This window comes from Peromyscus leucopus, chromosome 6 (genome assembly GCF_004664715.2).
Source record: "Peromyscus leucopus breed LL Stock chromosome 6, UCI_PerLeu_2.1, whole genome shotgun sequence".
Classification (NCBI taxonomy): Eukaryota; Metazoa; Chordata; class Mammalia; order Rodentia; family Cricetidae; genus Peromyscus; species Peromyscus leucopus.
In genome coordinates this window covers 85,438,222-85,463,140 of record NC_051068.1, presented here as the reverse complement: position 1 = coordinate 85,463,140, position 24,919 = coordinate 85,438,222, and positions in this window count along the sequence as shown.

The following is a 24,919-nucleotide window of genomic DNA, read 5'->3' as shown; positions in this document are numbered from 1 at the left end:
CAATATAGGCAGGACAGTCTTTCAAATTTCCTCCTTCACTGAAAAGTCTGCCAGATTCTCTAGGCTTGTAGGCTAAGAGAGATGCCCCAATGTTGCAGCAGAACTTGGGTGACTGTCCAGGAAGTCAGGTGTCTCTGTCATTTATAGAGTTTTTGAAGTTGTTTGCAATGCACATTTGTTTATTCAAATAATATTATACCCTTCTAGGGACATTGAAGGAGTTGAGGACTAGATAGTTATTGTTGCAGTTTTCCTAAGGTATGATAAAAACTAAATTAGATATAAAATTGTGGATTCAATAAGATAGAATAAATTATGGAGTATTTTCTCTCAATTTACTAGACACAAATGAATTGGAATTCAGTATATTGTGAATGTAATCCTTACTTGATAATTGTTCTTATTGTATACAGTCTTACTATGTTAAAAGTAAAACCTTTCATTTTTGTTTAGATAGAAAGGGGGAAATGTTCTGGAATATTATTTTAAAGTGTGTTGAATTTTTTTCCTACTGCTTTTGTTAACAATCAAAGTTATATTTGATTAAATAAAATTAGCCTACTAGCCATAGGCTGGTTCGGAAGTAGATGACAGAAAGCATAGAAAGGAACCTTGTGTAGCCAGGGTTTTTTAAATGGGAGTTGAAAGAAAGATACTGGGGTTTTGGAAGACAACAGCAAAGGGAGAAGGCAGTGGAGTTACAATCTCTGATTAGGACAGCTATTGCTTAAGAGACAGCCACTATAAATAATAAATATCAGTTAACAAAGTGTGTGTGTGTGTGAGAGAGAGAGGGGGGGAGAAGAGAGAGAGAAAGAGAAAGAGAGAGAGAGAGAAAGAGAGAGAGATTTCATTTTTTGTGCTATTTTAGCTACCTGTAAGAATCCATTATTTTCATTACTAAACCTAAAGTTCTCTAGATGTTGAGTAATTTTCTTGACATTTGATAGGTTTGTTTTTTCAAGTTTTGATTTCTGCTCCATTTTGAGTTAGTTTTTTAAGGTGGTCTGAATGTAGAATCTTCCACTTCTTTTCTTTAAGAAAATAATTTATTTACTCATTTAACTTTGCATTTGGAATGCTCCTCTTTTACTAAGGCCCCATCCAATTGCAACACAGCTCCATCTCTCAAAATTTCTGAAGCAGTGAGTTGAATTCACAATGTAATTTTCAAGAAATTTCTTTTACTATTTGATAAAAATACTAAAATTTGTAGGCATGTATTGCGACACAGGTACAATATTTGGGAATTGCGGAGAAGGACTGGAGTGATCTTGCAGCAGAAGTAGATTTACAGAGCTCATATGTCGGCCAAGGCATGTGCTTCCTCCACCAAGTTCCCCAGTACTGTGCTGTGTGAAACTATTTTGTGTACATCTGACGAACCTGTTTGTTGTTGTTGTTGTTGTTGTTGTTTTTTGTTTGTTTGTTTGTTTTTTGCTGGAGCTGAGGACTGAACCCAGGGCCTTGTGCTTGCTAGGCAAGTGCTCTACCACTGAGCTAAATCCCCAACGAACCTGTTTTAAAAAGGAGGATTTTTCCAGTCTTGGAAGAAGAGTTACTGGCAATGGACAAGTTTAAGTTTGGGATCAGTTGGCAAGCTTAACAGGCAAGGAAAAGACTGCTCCTGAGGTCATACAGAAATTCTGTTTGTTAATGTCTGCTTCTCATTTACCAGGCTAGAGAAAAGTATCAATGAATATTTCATGTTTTGCTCATAAACTTGCTTGATTAATGGTGTTAGACTAGGAGAATCAATTACACCAGAATGCTTTGTACCAGGAAATCCCAAGATTCAGTCACAAAGTGATATTTAGGGGAGACTGGGAGAGATTTATGTTGCTTATATAAAACATTGTAAGTCTTGGGTGATCATTTGTTTATCTTTTACTTCAGAACAGAGGTTCCAAAATTACACATAGTGTGAACACAACCTAACAGAGAGTACTTCGCTGTGATAAATGACATCCTGTTTCTAGCACTAGCTTCTATCAAATAAACCAATCTCTTTAATAATTTATGAAGGTGAACTATCCAGTCAAAGCCACACCATCATGGCTGAAAAATAAAATAGCATACCTACAAGCATGTATGTGCCTGGTAACTTAATTTTTATAGTTAATATTGAGAATACAGTTTGTAAATCACATGCTTGACCTTCCAGCTAGTTCTATGTGAATCAATAGTGAGGAAAAAAAAACTGCTCACTATCCTCTCACAGAGTTGTACATGTGTCACTGAGAATACACTAAATTGTATTAAAAAATATGCAAACAACAAAAAACCCACTTAAGATATATGATTAATAGAAACTAATGTTACTATCAGTTAGATTCCAGCTGATAGTAACACATTCCTTGCCTATGTAATATCAATGCCCAAATATTTATATCAGTGGCTTGTTTTATTGCTCATTGACAATTTAGAAAGTATTCTGGAAAACCAGATTGGTAGAAAGTTTAATAATACACCATCAAAAACTGTAACCCAAGCTACTTTGCTTTGGGAGGCAGGGGAAATCTCAATTTCAAGGCGAGCCTGGGCAATTAGTGAGATTAAGTCCAGCTTGGACAACTTGAGACCATGTAAATATTCTTGCATATTCTATCTATATTATTAGATGTTCCCCAACATATCTTCACAGTTTACATTGCACTGCCAAAAATATATATTGCCGTATCAAAAATCATGTTGCATATTTGTTATACCTAACCTGTTTCTCTCTGTCTCTGTCTCTTTCTTTGTGTAAGTGTGTGCAAATTTCAATGTGAATGTATAGAGGTCAGAACATAATTCTCAAGAGTCAGTTCTTTCCTGCTTTCTGTGGACTCTGTGAACTAACGTCAGACTGTCAGGCCTGCGCACAGATGCCTCTAACTGCTGAGCTCTGACACGGGAGATGTCATTGGCCCTCAGTTTGTCTTATACTTCCTCTGCTATGGGGGTTAGTAGTAAGAGCAGACAGCACTAACAAGGTACAAGGGGAGGAAACAACTGAAATAAAAACATATAAAAAATGTTAAGAATAGTAGATTTTAATTAAATTAACCACCACACATGTACATTTTAACACTATAAAAAAGTAAGTGAAATATGTAGGAGAAGGAAAGAAAAAAGTATAAAAATGCAAAATATTCGACAGGCATAGAGTCCAGCAATGGAACAGAAAGGGTTAAATGTGGTGAGAGGTGAGAAGGAGGCTAGAAGAGGGAGGATGAGGAGGGAGAACTAACACTGAAGACCTTGAAAAGCCATATAGAAACTGCTACTGTAGGTACTTCATAAAATAAGTACATATACTTTTTCAAAAGACGTTCAAGTGAAATTACTTTATACTGAGGGTGGGGGATGACTCTTCCAGACACCACAGGCTTTAATAAATGGTATTTACGTTACTTTACTATAGCCAGGACAAAAATACCGTGATTCTCCTAACAGTTCCTTCCCAAACAGTTCCACCAATTAGTGCCCGATGTTTCAAATGTCTGAGCTTACAGGAAGCATTCTCTTTCAAACCGCCACAAGAGGATTCTTAAAAACCACATTTATTTATTTATTTATTTATTTATTTATTTATTTATTTATTTATTTACTTTACAGCCTGGCCACAGTTTCCACTCCTTCCTCTCCTGCCACCCCCTTCCCCATACCCCTCCTGTTCCTACCTTCCACTCCACTCCTCCTCCAATTCTGTTTAGGAAAGGGCAGGTCTCCCAGGAGTATGAACAAAACATGACATATCAAGTTGTAGTAAGACTAAGCACTTCCCCATGTACTAAGGCTGGGCAAAGTGACTCAGTGTGAGGAATTGTGTCCCAAAAGCCTGTAAAAGAATCAGAGACAGCCCCTGCTCCCACTGTTAGGAGTCCCACAAGAGGAGCAAGCTAAACAATTATAACATATATGCAGAGTGCCTAGGTCAGACCCATGCAGGCTCCCTGGTTGTCAGTCTCTGAGAAGCCGAATGAGTTAATTCTGTGAGTTTTCTTGTGGTGTCTCTGATCCCTCTGGCTCCTACAGTACTATCTCCCTCTCTTCTGCGGGATTCCGTGAACTCAGCCTAATGTTTTTCTGTGAGTCTGCATCTGTTTCCATCAGTTGATGGATGAAACCTCTTTGATGACAGTTGGGCTAGGTACCAGTCTGGTCACAGGAGATGGCTGATTCGGGCTACATATATTCTATTGCTAGGTGTCTAAGCTGGGGTCTTCCTTGTAGATTCCTAGGAGATCAGCTTTTAGCTGATCCCCAAATGCCCCCCATTTTCAGTCGTCTCAGTTTTTTCCCCTCTGCCTCCCCCAACCTGATCAATCGTTTCCTTCCCCTCTGTCCACAGTCCACTCATGAAACCTCTTCTATTTCCCTTTCCCAAGAAGATCTGGTTGACCCCCATGAGCCGATATAGGACTATAGCATAGTTAGCCTTTATTTTATAGCTAATATCCATTTATGAGTGAGTATATACCATGTTTGTCTTTCTTGGTCTATGCAACCTCACTCAGGATGAATTTTTTTTTTTCTATTTTCATCCACTGTACTTCAAATATTCTGGTGTCCTTGTTTTTAATAGACGAGTTATACTCCATTGTGAAAATGTATCACATACAAGAGGATTTTTATTTTTTATTATTTTTTCAATTTTTGGCCAGTCAAACCACCCCCACATACTCATGCACATATATTATGGGCTATTAAAATTGCTCTTGGTTACCCTATAGAACTTGATGATAAAACCCTGCTGCTTAAGACACCAGATACCTGGGTCATAAAAACATGTAGAAATCCTACTAATGCCAACCTGAAAGTTTCATTTCTACTTACTAGTTTACATATTATTAGAAGATTCTATATAGGAGAAAAGTAGTCAAAAGTCTTCCTCAGCTGCAAACCTTGCAAGCTCCAATAATGACTGGCTTGGCAAGATATATCTACTGATGCGATAGTGACAAGAATATTATAGATGTAACTGCTGTCTGATAGAATAAGTCTCACTCTATAAGAATTAACTCGTGACTGGTACAATTAAATGTGTCCCAAATCAGTCGCTGGCCTGGTTCTAGTTCCAAGATGGGAACCTATTGCTGTCATTTACTTAAATGGACACAGTAATAAAGTGATACCTACATTCTTATTGTTATACCTATGAATTAGTCAATCTCCCAATCTTCATCAGAGAAGTATCTTTTTAAAGTTGTTTGCAATTAACAAAGAGCCCCTCAATTGGTCATCAGGAAGGGGTTGAGAATAAGAGGCTTGATGGTATTATTCAACTCTAAACAAAACATCTAGGTCCTGCCCCATGTCCCAAGGGCCCTGGTATCATTGGGGAAAAGGAGGCAGAAGGATTATAAAAATCAGAGTTAGGAGATTTCTGCAGCAAAACAATATTTACTGGACATGACAAATAATATTTACTTGTGAGAATTGCTTTGAAAATTACTGTCAAGTTTAAAGATGACTCCAAAATGTGTAACTTCAGAAAAGTGTTACCACCCTTGAGACAAAACAAAAATGGTGCTACCATGAGAGAACAATCATCTCTGTTATTAATCTCATTGAAACGAAAAGCACCACTGTCCCATACACCATGCTTCCACACTTAGGCTTTTTATATAGACATCTCTAAGCTTACACATGTCTATAGCTGCTTCTGCATTTGAGAATGAAATGATACCTGCTGCTCCTGGGTAAGAGCCCATAAATATCCTCCTGCTGACACTACTGGAGGTCTGTTTCTATCAATATTACTATAAACAATGCTCCTGGGAGGAAGACCCAGTGTTAGCCTGTCCCTATCTCTATCTCTATCTCTATCTCTATCTATATCTATACCTATATATGTATAAGAATATTGTTGGAATCCTATGTATACAGCTCACATTTTCGCAGACCATACTATAGAGAAGAGATTATGATTAGTTAAAAAGAAATTTTAAAGAAATTCTGTGGCCATTCAAAAAAAATGAGCCCCAACATTATCAGTAATGCATTTACAATGTATGTAACAATAATGACAAAACAATGTCAGATATGATGAGGTTAAACCTGAGACAAATTAAATTGCTTATATCCCCAAAGTCTCATCTTTCACTATATCTGTCAGTGGAAAGATTTAATGTGTTATCTAGTTTGATTACAAATTAACTTAAGTATTTTTTTTTTTTTTTGGTTTTTCGAGACAGGTTTCTCTGTGTAGTTTGCGCTTTCTAGCTCATTGAGCCCAGCTGGCCTCAACTCACAGAATCCGCCTGGCTCTGCTCCGATGCTGGATTAAAGGCGTGCGCCACCAACGCCCGGCTAACTTAAGTATTTTATAATCTAACAACCAAAATGGAAAACAAGCATCACTAACATTTAGTCACTTAAAAATATGACGATGATAGGGAAAAAAAAATAGGAGGCAAAAAGTGTCTAATGTATAAAGTATATTACCACAAAAAATCAAACATTCACAATTTTGGCAGTGATCATGGTAGATATGTACAGAGTATTCTTATCACACCTTTTTATGTTTTGCAACCATGTGGTTAAGTTTAGTACTGTGCACATTCTAAGAAAGCACTCAACACTTGTACAACTAAGTTATACACATACACAACAATGACCTCTGACTTACATAAAAAAGTATTTGTTTTGAAAAAAATTAAGTTAAACTTTCTAAAGCCAAATATAAACTAAAAATAAATCATCTCAACCATAACTAAATTCCAAACACAAAGGAAGGAATTACTATACTAATTTTCAAAATAGAACATGTAGCTATTTAGGACAAAAATACAAAAATAAATATTTATGGAGATATAAAGTTCACCTTGAATGTCTGCCAATGACCCAAGTTCATTCTCAGCTACATAAGGATTTTGAGAGCTGCCTGGAATAAAGACCATTTCAAATTTTCCATTTCTATGAAAAACAGCATGGAGTAGTAGTTCTAGACAGTGGCTACATACTGTAATAATCTGATTTTATAAATACCTAACTTTGCAAACTAGTGAAAGCTGGTCCTATTCCCAGAGTTAACAATTAAACTGTTCTGTATGTAGCTGAATAAAAGGATTTTGTTTATCCTCATGGAAATTCTAAGATGTAGCCATTGATGAAAAAACTAGACTAGGAAGCTAAAGATAGTGGTTACATATTGTAATAGCCTGATTTTATAAATATCTAGTTTTGCAAAATAGTGATAGTTAGTTCCTGTTCCTAGAGTTAAAAATTAAACTGTTCTGTGTCTAGCTGAACATAAGGATTTTTCAATACTCAAGGAGATTCTTGAAAATATTGGCTTAGGAAGCTAAACTAAGTTTTGAAATAGTATATTTTTAAAAAAATTCACACTTTATACAATGTATTTCCATGATATTTTCTACTTAATATCATACTCAAATGTCCCTTGGGCCCCACAAAACTGGCTCTTTCCCAAACTCTTTATTATTTTGTTATTAATTAATAATTCCTTGGGTTCAATTAATTGTGACCATGTATGATGTCATACAATAGAATGTTGGCAAGCTACCAGTGACCACACTACTCCAAAGCAAAATGAATTTCCTTACATCAGTAGCCAGCAACTAGCAGAAACTTCCCAGCTATGGGTGGAGGTTTCAAGGCCCCCCACTTCGGCATGTTTAAATCATGACTGACTTCATCTTGTGCATTCCTTGTACAGGGGAAAACTGTTGCTGTGAGTTGTTGTGCCTATCCACCAGGCCTTGTTCAGAAACCCAAATTTTACAGCTCCTCTCTATATTCTCTACTTCTTACGTCATCTCTACCCACTCTTCCTCTGTGTTCAGAGAAACTTGGATGGGCAAGGTTGATACCAGTGACTCATCTATGGCTGAGCATTCATGGTCACTTATTCTTAGCACTTTGACCAGCTCTGAGTATTTTCATCAGCTAGAAACCATTGCCAAACCCATGTTGAAGGCACCATAAATCTCTGGACCTAAATATAAATCATAAATATAAGATGCCAGTTTGGCTACCTCTCCATTTATTGACAAAACACCAGTAGGTTTCCCACAAAGATATATGGTATCTCCAGTCATGGGCTTTTAACCAGATTTACAGTACCAGGTATAAAATGTCACCAGTGGAGTAGGTCTCATATCAAATCCTAAAGTAGTTGGTTATCCCTATAACTCAGACCACAATTACACCAGCGTTACAACTTGCCTGTCAGGTGACTATTATGTCACATAGGGTAAGATCATTGATATTATATTTTTTCTCTCCCAGTACCCAGCATAGTAACTTCCTGCACTATCAAAGTTTATCCTCCTGGTCAGGTTGATATTGATTTCTCAATGTTCTGCAATCAATGTATGATTGCAACCATCTAGGTTTAGTGGGCAACCATGGCCAATGGCAATAACCTGCGTTGATTTTTGGACATCTGGGATTTCATTGGACAATATCTCATAGAGAGGTATCCAATGCCTGGTACTTACATTTTCATTAAATAAGTCATGTCTTCTGGGATCAGTGCAGTCCACCTATGCACAATAACTCTAATCAACTCACATTTTACACTATGCTTTTTTAAACTAGCTTATAGACTAATTGATTTCCATGAGGCTTATTCTTAATACTGTGATTTGGATTAACCCCCAACTACCATCTAATATACCCTGGATTCATGACCCTAACCTTTACCTTAAGTATTTTAAACTTTAAACCTTCAACCTTAAGTATCTCCCCTGTCCTCACATACCTGATCCTATTGTTTCCTTTCATCAGTATCCCGTATGACGAAACATGAAAAACAGGTTTTTCATACATTTTTCATGTTGTTTAAGCTTTCATGAAGAATCATTTAGACAAAATAGAAAGGAGATCATATGTGATAACATGAAAATTGATAATACAATTGCAGGCCTGATTGAAACTGGATGTATGTGAATATCAGGTACTAAACAGTATCATTGTTTAGTATATCAATCAATGTTGACACATTAAAACACAATGAAGAAGGGAAATTATGAGGATTGCATGTCTCTTGGAACGTGGAAAGAAATCAGATTTTCTACTTCCAAGATCTTATGAGCATGGTAAGTAAATGTGGACACTTTTACTGTAAAATATTTCATCTTCCATTATGCAGAATTGGCTTATATAGAATATCTACTGTACAGTTAATTTGTTTGGGATCCTAGGAATCAAAGTCAGAGTCATACATTAGCCAAGCAAGCATTTTGCCATTGGGCTATCTGCCTAGCCCTGGAAACAAAATCTTTAAACATGTACTATAAAGTGTTTGGAAGGTTTCTCTATCACCCGTGGTCCCATAGCCACTCACAAAATAATCACCCCAAGACTTATATTATTTGCAAATAGTATGGCCAATGGCTTAAGTTTTTTACTAGCTAGCTCTTATATCTTAAATTAATGCATTTCTATTATTCTATATTTTGCCACATTTTCCGTGGCTTTACTGGTCTGCTGGCATCTTGCTTCTCCTTTGATTGTTACTGGCATCTCTCCCAGCTCTCTCCTTTCTTCTTCCTCTGTCTGTCTTGCATTTCCTGCCTGGCTATAACCTGACTTGCTACAGGCCAGAGCAGCTTCTTTATTAACCAATCATAGCAATACATATTCCCAGCACACAGAAAGATATCCCACAGCACTATAACTTCTTGCTACAGGCCAGAACAGCTTCTTTATTAACCAATCCTAGCAATACATATTCACAGCACAAAGAAAGATATCCCACAGCACTATAACTTCAAAATATGGTTACTATAGACGAGATCGGGCGCATTCAGGGTGGTATGTCTAATTAGACAATGATAACACTACAGATCTGAAGAACAATTTATCTCACATTGACAGCTCTGATTTCCATTTCCTTCTACTTTGAAGAGCAAAATAAAAATAAAGGGTTTTTTTGAAGCAATTTAACTGATATCTTTTGCACTTTTTCCCAATCAACAACTAAAGAAAACCCTTTAATGTGTGTGCTATAAAATGCTATGTACTTAATGCGTGCTTTCTTGGACCTTAGCTGCTTGGCTATGTGATGAACCACAGATTTCAAACTATCATGTTACTGCATAGTAGTTCTTTTCAAATTTAAATGTTTATCATGGGAAAAATGATTAATTCTTCAGCAACTTCATTTTTCTTATTATTTTTTTATTATTTCTTCTTCTTCTTATTATTATTATTTTCTTATTATTTCTTCATTTTTTCTTATTATAGTTTCCTCATGCCCATTTCCTCCCAGTTTCTTCCCACCTCTCCAACTATCCTGATCCACTTCCTTTTGTCCCTGTTTAGAAATCAAACAGGCATCTAAAAAATAATGATAAAATAAGGTAAAACATGTGCACATAAATTCAAAAACAAAACAAAGAAACAAGCTGGAATAGGACATATAAACAAACAAATGAAAAAGGACTAAAAGAAGAATAAACACATATAGAGGCAGATATATACACAGAGTAATCACATGCAACACAAAACTGGCAGCCACAATATATAGGCAAAAGACCTGTAAGAGGAGGGAAGCCTGATAGAAACCGTGGACAAGGAACCCTGAAAGATACAGCTGAGTTCTTTTTCTGTTAGTCATCTGCTGCTGGGCATGTGGCCTACCCTCAAGGGTGTATTGTTTCCCCAGTGAGACTCCCTTAAAGCAAACCAAGTTTTCACTTGCAAGTGACTTTCAATTGGAGCTGACTTTTGGGTTAGGGGTGGGACATGTGCACACTTTTCTCAGTTCTAAGATCCTGTGTAGCTGAAAGTTTCCTGTGTCCCGCCTGGCCTGCGGTTAGGACAAATCTCTCTCACCTATGGGTACCACAGCCATTCAGACCCAAATAAACATACACAGGCTAATATTATTTTTAAACTATGGCCATGGCAGGCTTCTTGTATCTAGTTCTTATATCTTAAATTAACCCATTTCTATAAAACTATACTTTGCCACATGGCTCGTCGCTTACTGGTACCTTTACATCTTGTGTCTTCTGACTGCGGCTAGCAACGTCTCTCCTGCTCTGTCCTCTTCCTTCCTTCCTCTCTCTCTTTTTCTTTAGAATGGCCACCCTAACCTTATTCTGCCTCACTATTGGCCAAACAGCTTTATTTACCAACCAACCAGAGCAACACATTTTCAAAGCATAGAGAATATTGTCACCCATCAAACCTGTGTGGTTCATACCCGTGCATGCCCTGCACATGTTTCCTCAGGTTCTGTATGTTCGTATATGTATCGGTCATAATGTGTTTAGAAGACCTTAAAAACATTTAATATATAGACAGAAAATTAGGAAAAGCTTTTCTGAAAATATTTTTTTAATTTCAAATCAAATTTTATAAGCTCTATAAGCAAAACAAATTATAATAGTTCAAATTAAAACAATGAAAAAACAGCATGATAAATTATATTTTATAAACAACAAAAATCATTTTCAACATAAATTTTAATGAATTCGAGAAAAGAGATTCCCGTCTCCACCCTTTAGTATCTCTTTATTTTCTTGTTATGATCCATCTGTGGCACCTTTGACTATGAGAATCACCAAAAAAGAACTTACGTTTATACAACACATCTTAGGCAAATAGAACCTGTGTCTGTTTTAATCTCTATACCTCACAATAATCAGGAAATAGAGAATAGTACCAAGGCTAAGATCTAGAAAACAAAGACGTACCTCAAAATTATTTTAAAGTTCTCAGCAGCAAGGGAGCTTCTCAGATGTGCAAAATATGATCCTATATTTTTGTTAAGTTTTGACGAAAAGAAAAACATAATTATTGCTAAAAAACTTTCAGAATTCTTTGATACATCCCTGACCCTGTTTGAGCATTAATGAAATAATAACTGCAATGAAGAAATGCTAAATGGAATTGTAACTTTAAAAACTATGATACTCAAGGGTAATAGAGTATTTATTTGAAAAACTATGGATGCAAACCCAGAACTGTTGGTAATTTATACATCTCAGAGTTTACTACTGTAAAACAAGTAGTAATACCATTATCAGTCTTGGTTTCTTGTTATTGAGTATCAGCTGACATATTATCAAGGCAATGTTTCATCAGACATCTGTATAGTAAGCATAGGTTGGAACACTGTTCTTAAGAACACTTCCCTCTCTGTTATTTTTATAGAAGTTGAAAAGATATTTCTAACTATAAGGAGTGTCAGAAACTCAAACAATTATAGCAAAAAGAAAAAAAAAACACTTAGGAGAACATCCAGAGTGGAAGATAATTACAGTGTACCTAAATAAAAATGGGAGAGTCAGAAAGTGAACACGAACTTCATAAAGACTGCTATTATTGTTTTATTTTAATTTGCTGCCTACTTAATGTTGAAAACCATTCACTGTAAAGACTGGTTCTGTTAGCAAGTTGTTTCTATAATATTGTCAATGTAGGTTCAGGTTGCAGATCTCATTGGTGAACAGAAAAATCCCATTTTTTTTTAACCAAAGGGCTCCATGATTGAATACCCATTCAAAACAATAATCCAATATACTTACACATTTAAAACCTGAAATGAAAGTTCATGTGTCTATTTCATGTAACTATATGCACATTTGTACAACCTAGTACATGAATACAAATCTAACAAAATAAATAGTAGATTAAGAGTAGTGTACAAAGTTTTCCATGTTTTTCTGGATTTTCACAACTGATTGAAGCTAAAGTTAGAGGCAAATTGTCAGGAAAGGCAACAATCCAAGAAAGCTCAAATCTATTCAAAATAATCTCTAATTTAGCTTCATCTTCTCCTAAAGTAAAGGAAAATCCCTGAGATGGATGTCACAGTTCTCTGAAATTCTACCTGTCCCACCTAACACTTTAGCTCTCCTATGATTATCTACCTTTGTTGAATTGTCATATATTTAAAGGTTTTTATTTTAAATTGTGGTTGTGTGTGTATGTGTGTGTGTGTGTGTGTGTGTGTGTGTGTGTGTGTGTATGTTTGTGTGTTGGGACTCGCTTGTGTGAATTCAGTCCAGCAGAATCCAGAAGCAGATGTCATATCCCCTGGAGACTAGGTTTACAATTGATTGTAAGTCCTTGACTTGGGTGTTGGGAAATAAGAATCTTCTGTAAGAAGAGTATGTTTCTTAACTAATGACTCATCTCTCCAGCCTGCTGGATTATCTTATTAACTGAAATATCAAGATTGACTCTCAGGAGAAGATTAGCCTTGGCATTTACCTGTTGATGTTATCCGATTTGTAGTAGTTAGAGTATGGGTTCTGCTGGACCTATAATCTAGGGTTGGCCACCAATTCTTTGGATAATTACATAGCAAGGTACAGTACTAATCAGAAAACAGAGATTTAATCATTGAGACTATATTGCCAGACTGACTCTGTTTTGTCCTAGTTTTAGCTAACTCCATCTTGTATTTCACCCAACTGCTCCTCAGCCCCCACTAACCCCGTCCTGCTGAGCAGAATTTTTTATACAGCCACACCCATGCTTCTAGGAAGTTCATTGTTCAATGTAGAGAAATTGTTTCAATCCACTGTAACTTTCAAAATTTCTTTTATCTGGCCTAACCCTAATATGATGTAATTTTGTTTTTTGAATTTAGAAACCCTCCCCTGCCTGGCTTCAGGGCTGACAGATGTGGCATGAGCCTGCTCTGGGTCACACAGAAATAAAGAAATCTTCATCTGACCTTCATTGACTGGCATTCTCCTGCATCTTAAGCAGGTATGACAGGAACCATATTGGAAAGAGGAACAAAGAGGTCCAGTCACCCAGCAAGCACATGTTATAAATTGGAGAAGAATGACATTCTTTAAACAAAAAAAGTTTGATAAACTTAGGCAGGAAACAAAATGAAGTTATAACATACTTATACATTTGAAGTAAGAAGAGGAGACAAGTAGAAAGAAATTGAAGATCAATATAAAGCAGTTGTAAGATGGCAGACATAAAATATTTGATATTTGTTAGCACTTTAATTCATTCCAATTCTAGAATAGATTACTATGTTATCTACCAGTAACTCATTATAAATACAAAGACATTTATAAACATGTTTTAATGTCACTTTAAGTTTAATCTTAGTTGAGAATAATTGTATGGGGAATGTGATGACATTACAAAAATAATCAATCATGCACAGGAGTACCTGTATTACTGTTAAGAATACTTTTAAAAAATGGAAGATCTTCTGAGACACTGAGAGATGTGCAAAGATGGAAATTCCTTTCTTGAAGAAGACATGGCAATCCTGATGAGTGACACCTGACAAAACAGAATCAAAACATTGGGCAACAGTGATGGAACTGAAGGAAGAAATAGACAGGCTGATTCCTAACATTCAAGGCTATGGTACAACCATGTCCATGACTGAGGGACTGGGCTGGCAGAAAATTAGCAAAGAAATGCAATGCTGGAACAGCACTATCAATCAATTTGATGTGTTTGTTAATTGCAGAATAGTCCATTCCAGTACAGCAGAGTTCACTTTCTTCTCTATTGCACACAAAATATTTGTCAGTAGACTATATCCAAATTATTAAATATCTTAACATATTCAAGAGAACTTAAACTTCACAAGGCAAAGGATTTTCTCAGGCTATTACACTTTATCATATAAATATACTATGTGGTGGTTGTAAATGAAAATGGCCCCATAGGTTCATAGAAAGTTCACATTAGCAAGTGTGGCCTTTTTGAAGTAGATGTAGCCTCTTGGAGGAATTGTGTCTCTGAAGGTGGACTTTGAAGTTTCAAATGCTCAAGTGAGGCCCACTGTCACATTTTCTTCACGCTGCATCCTGATTTACATATAGAACTCTTGGCTACCTCTCCAACACCATGTCTGCCTGGTGCCACAATGCTTCCCACCCTGATGATAATGAACTAAACTCTGAACTCTAAGCCAGCCTCAGTTAAATGTTTTCCTATATAATACTTGTCATGGCTATAGTATCTGCTCACAGCAATAAAACCCAAAATACACTTGAAACTTTGAAAACATGTTCGTATTGAAAATTTAGATGAGCATTGCAACAAATTTCATATATATCATTAACAAAATACATCAGTATATATCATTAACAAAATAACAAAATGCATCAGTATAAATTAAATATTTACCCTAAAAAGCAAATGCACTTCTGCAAAAATATCTGTAGCTAACATCATAATAGCAGACAATTGATGTTTAATTCTTACATACTATAATTAAGTACAATATTCTTTCAATATTCTTATTCAACATTAGGTGTTCCAACATATTGCAGTAATATAAGACAAACTGCAGTCAGAATTAAAAGAGAGAATAAGCTTGGAACTGGATGTAGTGGTACATAACTTTTATCCTATCACTTGGGAGGTAGAGGTAGGTGGATTTCTATAGTGGGTAGCCATTCCAGCTTTGATTTGGAAGTTCCAACCCCCACTGAGGCTTCGGTAACTGTCATGCCTACAAGGCGGGGCCAAGAGAGGGCCCTGAAGATCTGAGATCTGGATGTGTGGGCTCTCTTGGTTCCTGGATCCTGGACGCTGGAGGTAGACCGAGCAGAGTTCTCCAAAGAACATTGCTGGAATGCACCACACCTTTCCCAGACTCTGTAAACTATCCATTCACTTGTAAGTTACCCCACAAAATAAACCTCCCTTTTCACTAGGTGGAGTGGCCTTAATAATTTCACCAATAGATTTCTGTGATTATGAGGCCAGCCTAGTTGATACAGTGCATTACACAATAGTCAGTGTAACATAATAATAATGCCCTATCTCAAAAACAAACAAAAGGATTAACTTGGGTTTATTTGCTGATAACATTTAGCATTACTGTCTATAATAAAGTTATTAGATACAAGGTTAATACACAATAGACATTTTTTAACTCCTTAAATAACAATTGTAACAAGAAAGTTTGTAGGTTTTTTACTGCTGTTTCACAGTAGCTTTGTTTGTTTGTTTTCTTACTAGTGTGGATGTATTCATGTCTGTAAGGGTACATGTGTACAAGAATATGTGTTCATGTAGAGGTCAGAGATTGTTGCTGGCTGACATTCATAAATTGTTTATTTTTAATGTATATATGTGTAAACATGCACATTGAATATGCAGGCTCCATGAACACCAGAAAAAGACATTATATTCCCAGTGATTGGAATTGTAGGTATTAGTCAGCCAACAGCTATGACTACAAGGAACCAAATCTTGGTTGCTGAGGGAGGTCATTCTGTATGCTGTGAATATGTGTTGCTCTGATTGGCTGATTAAAAAAAATTGATTGGCCAGTAGCCAGACAGGAAGTATAGGCAGGGCAAACAGATGAGGAGAATGCTGGGAAGAGGAGGGCTGAGTCAAGAGTCACCAGCCAGACACAGAGGAAGCAAGATGACAAGGCAGAACTGAGCAAAGGTATGAAGTCACATGGCTAAACATAGATAAGTATTATGGGCTAATTTAAGTGTAAGAGGTAGTCAGTAATAAGCCTGAGCTTACGCCTGAGCAGTTATAAATTATATAAGCTTCTGAGTGATTATTTTATAAGCAGGCCATGGGACTGCGAGGGCCTGCAGGAACAGAGAGACTTCTGGCTACACCTAGTTGCCTATAAGAATAGCAAGTACTCTCCTCTGCCAAGACATCTCTCTAGGCTTTTGGAATGGGAAATTTTGAAAATCCATAAATGTGTATAAATAGAACTCACAATTATTAGATCTACATGCATAAAGCTACAAACATTAATGAAAGAAACTAAAGTAGATCTTAGTAAGCCATTAGATATCCAGTACTCATTGATTGAATGACTCACAATTGTTTAGATGTAAAACCTTAATATAGTTCATAAACAAATAAATTCCCAATAAAAATCCAAGGAAATTTGTTTATAGATAGTATCAAACTTATTTGAAAGTTTATCAGGACATGCAATAAGGACAGACTAGCCTATAAATCCTTTTAAAAAGAAGGAACAGCAATAATAAAAAGAAGCACTTGAGCAAATTAATTTCAATACTAGATGTAAGACTTAAGGCTATTGGTTAGTAACACACACACACACACACACACACACACACATCAATGAAACAGAATAAAAATCCTATAAAATAATCCTATACAAATACATTTCACTGATGGATGGTAAAAACACAAAAGTTTAATGGAGAATTGAGACTATTTTACAAAAATGAAAATGAGTGCTAAAACAATAAGAAAGATGTGAATCTTAAAATTGCGTATTTTATAACATTTACAAAGCTTTAACTCAAAAGGACTCACAGACAAAAAGCATTCTGAAGAAATGATAACTACCATAGCCAAATAATGTTCACAAGTTTAATCCCAACACTCAAAAAGCTGAGGTCAAAAGACTGTGAATTTGGGATTGAGGTATATTTTACAGCAAATTTGGGGCTTAACTGTTCTACTGTGACAGGTTTTGTTGGCAATAATATCAAACTAAAACTCATACACACACAGACATACTGAAAAATAAATTAAATTAAAAAAAACTAAAGCTAAAAGTGGGATACAAATTCACACAAAACAGAATCATTTTGAATGCATGTTGTTACTTGAAGGATGTCAGTGTGAAAATTGGTATGCATTGTATAATAGTTATATGAAAGCCTAGAAAAAGTAGACCTATACAAGATAAAGAAACCAGTACCAATCAGAGGTTTGCAACTACTTTGTCTACTCAAAGGATTCCAGTTTTTATTTGATTCTTGATTTACTTTGAATTTTAAGACCTGTGAGATTATTCTGCATGGTAATGCAGTGACTTACACTTGATTTTATTCCTCTACCAGACATATAAAACTTCAGTGTACAAAGTGAAAATACATAATACATCATTATAATAGACAGCATAAAGGATGAAATGCTACATGTAATAAGATATTGAACAAATGTAGGAATAAAGATGAGTAAATGTACTGAAAGAAAGAAAATACTTTGTAAAATTCAAAATTTCAGGAATAAACACCATCAGAATTGTATGTATACATTGTCCACTGGGCCCAAAAGCTTTTGTATTACTCATATACAACTCAACTATTTTTGAATCACTAAAGTTGTGTTCTGAGGCAAATAAGTCAGTAAATGGATTTGAGAATTTTTTTATAAATATTTTTACATTATGATTAATTTAATTTTACATGTCAGCCACAGATTCCCCTGTCCTTCCTCCTCCCACCCCCAGCATTCCCCCTCAATCCACCCCCCATTCCTACCTCCTCCAAGGCAAGGTCTCCCCCTGGGGGGTCAGCCCAGCCTGGAAAATTCAGTTGAGGCAGGTCCAGTCCCCTCCTCCCTGCACCAAGGCTGAGCAAAGTGTCTCAGCATAGGCCCTAGGTTCCAAACAGCCAGCTCATGCACCAAGGACAGTCCCAGTCCCACTGCCTGGGGCCTCCTAAACAGTTAAAGCTAATGACTGTCTCACTTATCTAGAGGCCTTGTCCAGTTCCACTGAGATGCCTCAGCTATTGGTTTACAGTTCATGTGTTTCTGCTCCTGGAGTCCAGTCAGCGAAGGAGAGGAGGGATTATATGAGCAAGAGATACCAAGACTATGATTGGAAAAAGCACAGGACAAATAGAAAAACTAGCAGATTGAGAATTTTATACATTGATCTGAATGTTAATGTGAGCAAGAAGTAGTGTCTGAAATGAATCATGATAATTACTTTGATTTGGAGAGACTGACATGAATTTTAAGTTTAGCTAAAGCAGGTACAGATTGGTACAGAAGGAGTTATGCATTAAAACATATACATGGCTTAGTATGCATGCATGTGGTATAGCAAGAGCAGAGATCATAACTATGACACTATAAAGAGAACAAACAAACCAGAATTTCATTCTTGGTTTCTGATGTGGTCACCTATTAAAAGAGATGAATGAACCTTAGAAAAATGGTTGATATTAGACTTGGAAAGAAAAATACACAAGGTGAGCCTGAAAGTGGTATGAGTAGAAAGTGTTTTTAAAGTAGAAATAAAAAGAAAGCAAAAAAAATAAATAAATAAGGTAAATTTTTATTTTATTTTTTAGAGGAAGATAATATTTGTATTTTACTTAAAGCTTAAGATTTACTGTATGTGAAAGATAATTCTGCAATAGTTTTATTTTTTGAGAATTTTTTAAAACATCTATTGTTTTACTTTTTTTTCTTGATTATTGGAATTTCATATCATGAACCCTGATCACCCTCACTTTCTAGTCCTCCCAGGTCTGTCCCCCCACTCTTGTGGCCCTCCTCCTGCTCCATCTCCTCCTCCTCCTTTTCAAAAAAGAGAAGAAGGAGGAGGAGAAGGAGAAGCAGAAGAAGGAGGAGGAGGAAGAGGAGGAGGAGGAGGGAGAAGAAGAGGAAGAGGAAGAGGAAGAAGAAGAAGAAGAAGAAGAAGAAGAAGAAGAAGAAGAAGAAGAAGAAGAAGAAGAAGAAAAGAAGATAAGTCCAATTTGTGCTGCCGATATACTCACAGGAGCATGGTCAAACGACCAGTGGCCATCATCTTAAAGAAAACTCAGCCCTTCTCCACCAGCACCCCACCAGAAGCCATCAATTGTGAACAGCTACACTTCAGCATCCTTATTACAATTTTTGAAAGACCCCCAGGGGAGATCTTCCTTCAGGAGAGACCCCAAACCCAAGGAACACACCGAAACCACAGATCAGATGCAAAAGCAAGAGGGTTTATTTAGACCAGGTACCTGGGGCTAAGTCTCTCGGAGGACTTGCGCGACTTCCTAGGGTAAGGGGGACTTTTTATGGGATCTCAGGGGCAGAGGCGTGGTTACAGAAGCGAGAAGCATAGTTACAGGGTCCCTATTGGTTGTTTCAAAGAAGGCCAGGGTGAACTTGGGGTCGTATGTGTGTGGCTGACTTGGCCTTGCTCAGGGTATAGTGGGTGTTTTTGCAGCCCAGCCACTTATTCCTCAAGGCCAGGGGCCAGCCATAAAATATCCTGATTTGACTCAACTGTCTTTCTCCCGAGGCAGCTGACCACAGTTATCTCTCTCCAAGGCTGGATAGCTGGCCACAGCTGTGAACTCCTGTTTTTCTGATTCCTTTAGAATGGCGTTTCTTAGGCTAAGTTATTGGGGAGGAGCATTTCATCGGCCCAACGCCGCATGTCCTCATAATGGAGCGGGTCTTTCATTTTATTTGTTTATTTATTTTTGTTTCTTTTTACATCCCCATTGCATTTTCACCTCCTTCATCTCTTCCAAGCCCCTCCCCACAACCCGATCCAATCCTTCTCCTCCATTTCTCTTCAGAAACAGGCAGGCCTCTCATTGATATCAGTCAGCCATGGTATATTAAACTACAGTTAGACTAGGCACCTTCTCTCATAATAAAGCTGTACAAGGCAATCCCATAGGAGGAAAGGCTCCCCAAAGCAAACAGAGCCTGAGACAGCCCCTGCCCCCACTGTTAGGAGTCCCACAGGAAGACCAAGCTACACAAATGTCATGTGTATGTAGAGGGCCCAGGTAAGTTCCAAGAAGGCTTCGTGATTGTTGCTTCAGTATCTGTGAGCCCCTATAAGTTCAGGTAGTTGATTCTGTGGTTTTCTTGTGGTGCCTAGACTGCTCTGGCACCTATAATCCTTCCATCTCTACCAAATGTTTAGTGGTGTGTCTCTGCATTTGTTTCCATCAGTTGCTGAGTGAAAAACTTTCTGATGACAACTGGCTAGGTACCAATCTACAAAGTATAGCAAAATATCATTGGAATCATTTCATTGACTGGATTGATTGATTGATTGATCTGTGACAGTCATGTTTAGTTCTATCCTAGGTCTTTGGGCTATCCTGCCTCTGAGTCCTGCCTTCAACGCACAATCAGGGAGAGCTCCTTCTCATGGTGGTATGGGTCTCAAGCTGGACAAATCATCAGTTGATTACTCTCACAATTTCTGCCCCATCTTTACCCAAGCACATCTAGTGGAGAGGACAAATTGCAGGTTGAAGCTTTTGTGGCTGGGTTGGAGTCCCAATCCCTGCCTGATTTCAGATGGCCAGTTTGCACTCCATATCCCCACTGCATACATTGTAAATAGATAGCAATATCTATTGTATTTTCCCTTCACAGTGAGATTTATTTGTCCATCTTGATCCTTTCTTGTTATTTAGCTTCTTTGAGTCTGTGGATTGTAGCATGGTTATCCTTTAATGACTAATATCCAACTATAAGTGAGTACATTCTGGTTTTCTTTTTGGATCTGGGTTACCTCACTTAGGATGATTTTTCTACTTCCATCAATTTACCAGCAATTTCATGATGTCATTGTTTTAGCAGCTGAATGATACTCCATTATGTAAATTAACATTGGTGCAAAAATACTAAATAAAAAACTTACGTAATCAAAATTGAGAACATGTCAAAAAGATCATTCACCATGATGAAGTGAGCTTCATTCCAGAGATGCAGGGATGGTTCAACTTATAAAAATCTGTCAATGTAATCCACTACATCAATAAATTGGAAGAAAAAAAAACATGATCATCTCATTAGGCGCTGAAAAAAGCCTTTAAAAAAATCTAACACCAATTCATGATAAAAGTCATGGAGAGATTTAACTAAGGTATTTTTCTTTGGTTAAAGTCACATGTCATTGCTTTTTCTTATATTACCTAGTGCTGTAAAACCAGAAGAACTGCCCTCCATGGGTGCAAGAAGCTCTGTCCACCTTCTTGGTACATTGATTTATCCTCCATATTTAGAACTGGATGGCACAATAATAGCCTCAGTAAATACATGATATATTAACAAATAAATGACACTATAGAACTTTGAACTATTAGAGGGTGGACAGACATCAGAATTCCTGACAGTCAGCCTCCACAGAGTAAGTAGGGAAATTGTGAAGACAGACTTCCAGGTCATAGTCAAGGTAAGAGATGGGAGAACTATCTAGAGCATATCTGACCTATGGTTGCTTGTCTTTACATCCTACTACCAAGCCCAAATCAGTTCTGAGGAGTTTGAAACTTAGATATATCATCCAGGTCCTACTCCAAGGTATCTGAAATCAACAGGTAAGCTTCCCCCATCAACTTAGGGTCCTCAAAGAACTACTTCAGCTCCTACTTACCCTTCTACCATTCAGCCATATCACAGTCATCATTGAGCTGCTTTATTTGGAGAGACAGAAAGGTCTGCCACTGGTCACTTTGCTTGCCTTAGAATGACCCGAGGAACTGTTGTGTCTAAACACCTAGCACTTGAACTCAGTTGAACATGTCAGTCTCATTGATTGTTAAATATTGCTTTTTTTCCTTCCTTCCTGATGTTGATGTCTAAAAAATTACCTGCCCCCAAACTCTTATTCAGTGCTTATTTCTGAAGAACCCAAAATTTAACAATTCCCTTTGTAAACACTTTCTCTTTCTTTCTTTCTTTTTTTTTTTCTCTGTGTAGCTTTGCGCCTTTCCTGGAACTCACTTGGTAGCCCAGGCTGGCCTCGAACTCACAGAGATCCACCTGGCTCTGCCTCCTGAGTGCTGGGATTAAAGGCGTGTGCCACCACCCCCGGCCAACACTTTCTCTTTCTAACACAAGTGAAACATTGGAATTACTTCACTCAGACTCTCTGGCCTATTGCTTCTTCAAAACCTTAGGTCACTAGTATTATCACTGTCCTTACACAGACACCAATGGTCTCACTGCCTTGTGTATTTCACATTGCAATTCTGACTTATCTCCTTTACCCAAAAATTCTAAAAGTTAATATTTCTTCTCTGTTCTTCTATATCTACCCTAGGTAGAAAGAACAGTGATTGATTAATCTTGGTAGTCAACTTGACATATCTAGGGAGATGATGTGCCCATCAAATTTGCCCGTGGGCTTATGGTGGGGCATTTCCTAGACTGCTGATTCATGTGGGAGAACTCATACAGCTGTGAGTGGTAACATCACTAGGCATGTGGGCTTGTGCTGTATAAGAAAGGTAACAGAGCCAGGGAGAGGAAGCAGGTTAGTAAGCAGCATTCTTCTGTGGTTTCTCCTTTTAGATCCCTGCTTTGAGCTCCAGCTCTGTCTTCACTCAATGATGGACGCAACCCACAAGGAAAAAACAAACAAACAAACAAACAAACAAAAACCCTTTCCTGCTTAGTCATCATGTTTATCATGGCAACAGAATAGCAAACTTATACAGTGAAACTGAGAGCGTTTCATACCTGTAATTCTAGCACTTTGGAGGTAGAGCCAGGAGGAACAGAAGATCAAAGTCATCCTTGGCTTCATAGTCAGTTTGATGACAGTCTAAGCTGTCTCTAATTTACTTTTTATTAATTAAAGCCTATCTGTTAGAAGCATATATGCACATGGGCACATGCTCCACTTTGTCCATAGCAGCATTGTTTGTAATAGCCAAAACCTGGAAAAAACCTAGATGCCCAAAAACTGAAGAATGGATAAATAAAATCTGGTACATATACACAATATTCAGGAGAGAAAAACAATGACATCATGAGATTTGCAGGCAAATGGATGGATCTAGATAAAAACACCCTGAGTGAGGTAACCCAGACTGAGAAAGACAAACATGGTATGTACTCACTCATAGGTGGACACTAGATATAAAACAAAGGATGACTAGACTGCTACTCACAACTCCAGGGAGGATACCTAGTAAAGAGGACCCTAAGAAATGCACAGGGTCCCAATGACAGAGAAATGGGTGAGATCTACATGAGCAAACTGGACATGATTGGGGATAATGAAGGGCAAGGGTCGGGGGAAAGACATAACCAAAATTTTGCTGGAAATCCCCCAACCTTTAAAAACTCCCTAGACTTGCAGGTTTTGGGGGACTATATAAACCCCACCTTTTCCTGTGTTTGATGCTGTTTTCTCAAGCCTATCTTTAGGGAGATATCCCTGTCTGACAGAAAATAAAACTTGTTTAATTTGACCAAAAAAAAAAAAAAAAAAAGTCTTGGAGAGATCAGGGATACAGGGACATAACTACACATAGTAAAGACAGTTACAGCAAACCAATAACCAACATCAAATTAAATGAAGAGAAATTGAAAGCAATCCCACTAAAATCAAGGACAAGACAAGGTTGTCTACTCTCTCCATGCCTATTCATTATAGTACTTCAAGTTTTAGCTAGAGCAATAAGACAACTAAAGGAGATCAAAAGGATACAGAATGGAAAGGAAGAAGTCAAAGTATCACTATTTGCAGATGTTATGAGTGACTCCAAAATTTATACCAGGGAACTCCCACAACTGATAAACACCTTCCACAAGTGGCTGAATACAAAATTAACTAAAAAAAAAAAAAACCAGTAGCCCTCCAATAAACAAATGATAATTGTCTTGATAAAGAAACAAGGGAAGTAATACCCTTCACAATAACCACAAATAATAAATAATATATTGTTGAAACTCTATCCAAACAAGTGAAAGACCTTTATGACAAACATTTCAAGTCTTTGAAGAAAGAAATCGGAGAAGATATCAGAAGATGGAAAGATTTCCCATGTTCATGCATCTGGTGGATCCAGATCTTACTAAAAATAATCTATAGATTCAATGCAACCCCATCAAAATTCCAGCACAATTTTTATAGACCTTTAAAGAACAATTCTCAACTTTATATGGAAAAAGTCCCAGGATAGCTAAAACAATACTGTAAAATTAAACAATTTCTGTAGGTATCATCACTATCCCTGATATCAAGATGTACTACAGCGCAATAGTAATAAAACCCACAAGGTAATAGCCTAAAAACAGACAAAATGAAAAATGGAATAGAATTGAAGATCCAGACATAAATCCACATAGTTATAGATACCTGATTTTTCATAAAAGGCAGAAATATACAATGGAAAAAGGAAGCATCTCAACAAATGGTGCTATTGTAACTGGATGTCTCCATGTAGAAGAATGCAAATAGATTAATATCTATCACCCTGCACAAAATTCAAGCCAAAGTGAATCAAAGATCTCAACA